The sequence below is a fragment of the Salvelinus sp. IW2-2015 genome, linkage group LG23, assembly GCF_002910315.2.
Source record: "Salvelinus sp. IW2-2015 linkage group LG23, ASM291031v2, whole genome shotgun sequence".
Lineage (NCBI taxonomy): Eukaryota > Metazoa > Chordata > Actinopteri > Salmoniformes > Salmonidae > Salvelinus > Salvelinus sp. IW2-2015.
In genome coordinates, this window is record NC_036863.1 from 21,121,514 (window position 1) to 21,127,413 (window position 5,900).

Sequence of the window (5,900 nt, forward strand, 5' to 3'; positions counted from 1 at the left end):
GGGGGGGGGCTGTCCTGTCCCAGCATTCTGCCCAGAACCAGAAGCTGCATTCCTGAGCCTTCCTTTCCCATCATCTTAAGATGACGTTGGAGGAGTGGAGGCACTGGTTAGAAGGGGCACAACATCCATTCTTGGTGTGGATGGACCATAAGAACCTGCAAGGCTCCTTCAACCACTCCCTGTTCCTCACCACCCATGGTTCCATATATCCTTGGACTTTGTCACGGGTCTCCCTGCTTCAGATGGCAACACCACCATCCTTACGGCGGTGAATAGGTTTTTCAAAGCCACCCATTTTATGCCCCTTCCTAAGTTGCCCTCAACTAAGGAGACGGCCCAGCTCATGGTGCAGCACGTCTTCCGGATCCATGGACTTCCGGTCGACATGGTCCAATCGCGGTCCTCAGTTCTCATCCCGGTTCTGAAAGGTGTTCTGCACCCTCATTGGGTCATCGGCCAGCCTGTCCTCTAGTTTTCATCCCCAGTCTAGCAGCCAGTCGGAGCGAGCCAATCAGTACCTGGAGATGACTCTTTGTTGCCTCGTCTCCACCAATCGSACCACCTGGAGCCAGCAACTCGTGTGGGTGGAATATGCCTCCAACACCCTTCCCTGTTCTGGTACTGGTCTCTTGCCTTTTGGGTGTTCCTTGGGATATCAGCCCCCACTCTTACCAGAACAAGAGGAAGAGGTCAGCACACCTTCTGCCCAGATGTTCGTCTTTCGCTGTCGTAATACCTGGAAGACAGCCGGGGCCGTTCTTCTCAAAACCATCTCCAGGTACCTCTGCAGCTGGCCTTCTGTTGTCTCGCACGCTCCATGTACATCCCACTTTCCATGTATCTAGAATTAAACCCCTATCTCACARCCCTTTATGTCCTGTTACCAGGCAGTGGATTCCAGTACCTGGTTGATTGGGAGGGTTATGGCCCGGAGTTGGGTCCCCACCATTAATATCCTGGTCCGAGCCCTCGTTGTGAACTTCCACCGTCTACACCTCGGTCAACCAGGTATGTCCCAGGGTAGGACGCCAGGTGTCACACCTTGATCTGTTTCACCTGTCTAGTGATTGTCTCCAACCCCCACCAGGTGTCTGCCATTACCTCGTGTATTTATACCTGCGTATTCTGCTTGCCTGTTGCCAGTTCGTTTCGTCCCGTCTAGTCCTACCAGCGTGTTACCGTGTTGTCCTGTGCTTTAGTTTTTGCTTTTCCAAAAATTCCAGTTCTGACCTTTCTGCCTGTCCCTGATCCTGCACCTGCCTGACTCTGATTTGGATTACGACTCTATTCCTGCCTTGACCTACCGATTGCCTGCCCCTTGTACTGTAATAAACTCTGAGACTCGTACTATCTGCCTCCTGTGTCTGCATCTGGGTCTCAGCCTGAGCCGTGTTAATAAGCTATAATGCTAGGCTATTCAATTGGCTACATCTGTTGGTACAATTTTTAAAGACATTTTTGCTCCCTAACCTAAAATAAAAATAGCACTACACCACTGATCAAGTGGCTCCTATTAAAAAGCCTATTCCGCACATTATCACTCAGCATTACTCTGCATCTCTCCCTCTCACCTCTCCCTCTCAATCTCTCTCTCACTTTTCCCTCTCTCTTTTCTCTTTCTCTCTCGTCTCTCATCTCTCTCTCTCGCACTCTGGTTTCCAGTGAGCATAGAAAACATCACTGCACAGTCGAGCTAGATTTTAAGCAGATGAGAAGGAGCTCTCCCTTTGAAGTGTGTCTGTGTTATATACTGAGCCTTGGCATAGATCCTTGTGAGAAAAACTCAGACATTTTCAGTAAACTCCATCTCTGGGGCAGACTGGAGAGGACCTGTTGAATCTCATAGGCCTTCCATTCACATCTGATGCAGAGGAATGGACACCTTCTATTTGGCTTGTGTGCTCACAGAAATGCAGGAAGTCACAGTAAAATGCACAATAGTTTGCAATGCACAGCTGAGACTGCGCATTAAGGAAATACTGTGCATGTGTGAATGTACATACAGAACATACAATACATGACAGTGCTGTACATGTGAGAGCCAAAAATAGGTGTTCACATGTGTATGGATGTTCAAAGAGAAAGTGAGTGATATATTGTGTGAGTGTGTCCAGTAGGAATATGTGGGTGATTTTATTCAGTGGCTTTATACAGAATGAATAACAGTAATGTCCCCATCTCTGTCATCTCAGTTGACTGTGTTTTTCTCTCTCTGAGAAAATATCTACATATCCTGCCTCCTCTTGGATTCCTAACACCGGCCGCTCTGCTTATGACTCACGAGGTCACAGGAAATATCAACAATGCGAATAAACACTCAACACCTGCTTGGATCCTTACTGCTATATCAGGGWTTAGTACTGTCCCCATGGACACACAGCAGCTGTTGTTCACAACACTATTTTGGGAAGAGTCTTGCCAAAGACCACCCCTCCTAACCCTGCCAATACACATAGGCTATACATAGACATACCAGTAGCCACAACCCCCTCCTACCCTGCTGAAACTAGTCAATATAAAGTATGTAGCCCCTCTCAGTAGGCCCCCAGAACAGTAAGGCTGCTGCTGTCTGAACTCTTTCCACAGTAAGTGCGTTGTTACTTATTTATAGCAACACGTATCCCAGAGGGGCAAAGTAATTGAAACCAAATGTGATGCCGACAGGACTGATATGGGGAAGTGGGCCGGTCAGCCCCAGCGTTCACTCGCTAGCAGCCGCGAGGGTTACAGATCAACTCCCTTGGAAATCTTTTTTGCAATTCATTTTTATTAAATAGTTGTGGCTTTCCACCTTCGTAACTTCTCCTGGCAACACATTCATTTCCAGCCTCAGTCCAGAGGTCTCCGTAAACAGCGGTTCTAAAATATACTTTTGTGAACGGGAAAAACCTAAAGCAAAAACAGAGAGCTACTGAGACTAAACTAAAAATACTATTTTCAAAAGATAAAGGCAAAATGTGTTTAGTTTCTTCAGAACAATGATGCAATAGTGTTTTAAGTAAAGAACAGGCTTCTCCATGCATACTCCCTCTCCCACCAGTCAACAGTTATGAGTAGGAAACTTAAATGTCCCCCTAAAACAAAGGACAGGAACTGAGCGAAAACTAAACTTACCTCTCCCTCTGTCTTTCTCTCCTTCTCCTATCTCTCTCTCTCTTTCTCTCTCAGGGCTCTCAGTGAGCTCTCACTAAGTCAGGGAGTGTCAGGCAGATAAAAGGAGATTGAGCTCCTCTTAAAAAGTTGCATGAGGCCTCCTCTGACAGACTCCAGACAGCCCCCTTGTCAGCTTTTCCAATAACACACTCCCCAGCCAAGTCCCTGCCCAAGTCGTGAGGTATTTCCTGTACACTACGCGCACTCTGTTATCCCAGCCATCTCATTGGAGGCTCTTTTTACGCCTGCTATGTTAGGTTAAGTTGGAGGCTACTCTACTCCGCTCTGCTGTGCTACTGGTGGGGACTGGAGATTCTGCACCACACTGGCTTCTAGTGCTGAGTTACAGATTTAGAAACCCAGACACATGTGGGAAGTTACAGGCAGGGCTGTGTGTGTGTGTGTGTGTGTGTGTGTGTGTGTGTGTGTGTAGTGTGTGGTGTTGTGTGTGTGTGTGTGTGTGGTGTGTGTGTGTTGTGATCTTTGAGGGTGGGAGGGGTATCTATCTCTGAAAGAAAAGAAGGACTGTAAAAAGAGAAGGGGAAAAAAAACATTCCACTCCTCCTCTTAATATGCTGCGGCCTGCCAGTCCGTCCAGCAAGGGAGGAAATAACCACAAAGGTTCTCCTACACAGCACTTTCTTTTACTCCCCCTCCCAGCCACAGCGTGGTCAGAGCTGATGAATAATAGTAATCATTGTTTAACAGGCACGGCCCATCCAGCATCTTAATAAGTGGTCAGTGAAGACAGCCCACAGACACCAGGGAATGCATGGTGTTGTTGTTGGTGGTGGTGTGGAGCTTCAGCTGCTTGGGTTCATGATTTTTTTTATCGATAAAGGGAAATCCCTAATAAGCCTGCAGCACGAGACACAATGCTTCTCGACTTGCATATGGAGATGTAGCCTACAGTTTTAATACAGTACATCTGGGGAGTTATCATTGCTGTTTTAAAGAAATGTTTAAAGATTCCAAGAAGAAGCTGTGAAGGGGAAAACAATCTTTGAAAAAAAGGTCCCATCTAGAACCTAAAAGGGTTCTTCGGCTGTCCCAATAGAAGAACCCTTTGAATAACCATTTTTGGTTCCAGGTAGTACCCATTTGGGTTAAATGGAACCAAAAAGGGTTCTACCTGGAACGAAAAAGGGTTATCCCATGGGGACAGTCAAAGAACCCTTTTGGAACCATTTTTTATGTTGGAGAGATAGAACATCAAAACAAGAGCATTGGTGAATTTCAGAAAGGTTAAAGCTTTGGCTTACTCCTGGCTTTGTTGTGTTGTTGTGTGAATCTCACCTCTGAGACAATTCCCCAACCTGTTATATGAATATCTAAGCTCGAATTGACAGTGAATCCTTCCAGGGCTCATTTTTTATTTTGATATGGGTTTGAAAACGACCAATTAGAGTGATATTCCATCGACAGGATTTAGAGCTGGTCCAAACACAAGCAGCCTTGGTAAATATGGATTGTGACACAGATGTCATCATGAATAAATATACGACAATTCATTCTTCCACCAACAACATTCACTGCTCTCTCTCCTTTCCAAACACATGCTCTACTTCTGAAATATAGGACCTTAATTCCCTGATTATTTGTAACACCATTATGAGTAAGATTTCACAAGTCATCAAAGATGGTATTATGGGTCACGTCATAACAATATTGAAAGGATAGATAATTGTCTGATCATAGAGATACTGTATTACATGAACAGAACATGTCAAAAGATTAACTAAGTGAACTAAGACCGAGTGCAATACAATGAGCTGTATACTGCAAGAAGCAAACTGGAAAATGCTCATGCAGAGGCGGCGCTCCTAGTGGCCGGGGAGTTTAATGCAGGGAAACTCAAATCTGTTCTACCTAATACAAGCAAAAACTAAAGCAGGAAGCACCAGTGACTCAGTCAATAAGAAAGTGGTCAGATGAAGCAGATGCTAAGCTACAGGACTGTTTTTCTAGCACAGACTGGAATATGTTCCGGGATTCTTCCGATGGTATTGAGGAGTACACCACATCAGTCACTGGCTTCATCAATAAGTGCATCGATGACATCGTCCCCACAGTGACCGTACGTACATACCCCAATCAGAAGCCATGGATTACAGGCAACWTCCGCACTAAGCTAAAGGGTAGAGCTGCCACTTTCAAGGACTCTAGCCTGGAAGCTTTTAAGAAATCCCGCTATACCCTCCGACGGACCATCAAACAGGCAAAGCTTCAATAGAGGACTAAGATTGAATCGTACTACACCAGCGCCGATGCTCGTTTGCTCATTGCAAACAATTACAGACTACAAAGGGAAGCACAGCCGTGAGTTGCCCAATGACACAAACCTACCAGACGAGCGAAAAAAAGGAGATAATCGTGGACTTCAGGAAACAGCAGAGCACCCTCCCACCCACATTGAAGGGACAGTAGTGGAGAAGGTGGACAGTGTTTAGTTCCTCGGGGTACACATCACAGACAAACTGACATGGTCCACCCACACAAACAGTGTGGTGAAGAAGGTGCAATAGCGCCTCTTCAACCTTAGGAGGCTGAAGAAATTTGGCTTGTCACCTAAAACCTTGACAAACTTTTACAGATGCATAATCGAGAGCATCCTGTCGGGCTGTATCCCCGCCTGGTACGGCAACTGCACCGCCCTCAACCACAAGGCTCTCCAGAGGGTGGTGTGGTCTGCACAATGCATCACCGGGGGTAAACTACCTGCCCTCCAAGACACCTACAGCACCCGA

The 5,900-nt window shown here is 46.3% G+C and overlaps 1 protein-coding gene across 1 annotated transcript in view; it reads right to left on the reverse strand.

Annotated features, from left to right (window-relative positions):
• The window catches only part of LOC111950091 (delta-sarcoglycan-like), a 100,667-nt gene extending 97,463 nt beyond the window's left edge, over nucleotides 1–3,204 (reverse strand). The window contains exon 1 of the mRNA XM_023967444.2: nucleotides 3,115–3,204. The gene's annotated coding sequence lies outside the window, so the exon portion shown is untranslated. The remainder of the gene's footprint in view (nucleotides 1–3,114) is intronic.
• Nucleotides 3,205–5,900: the final 2,696 nt, after the last annotated feature.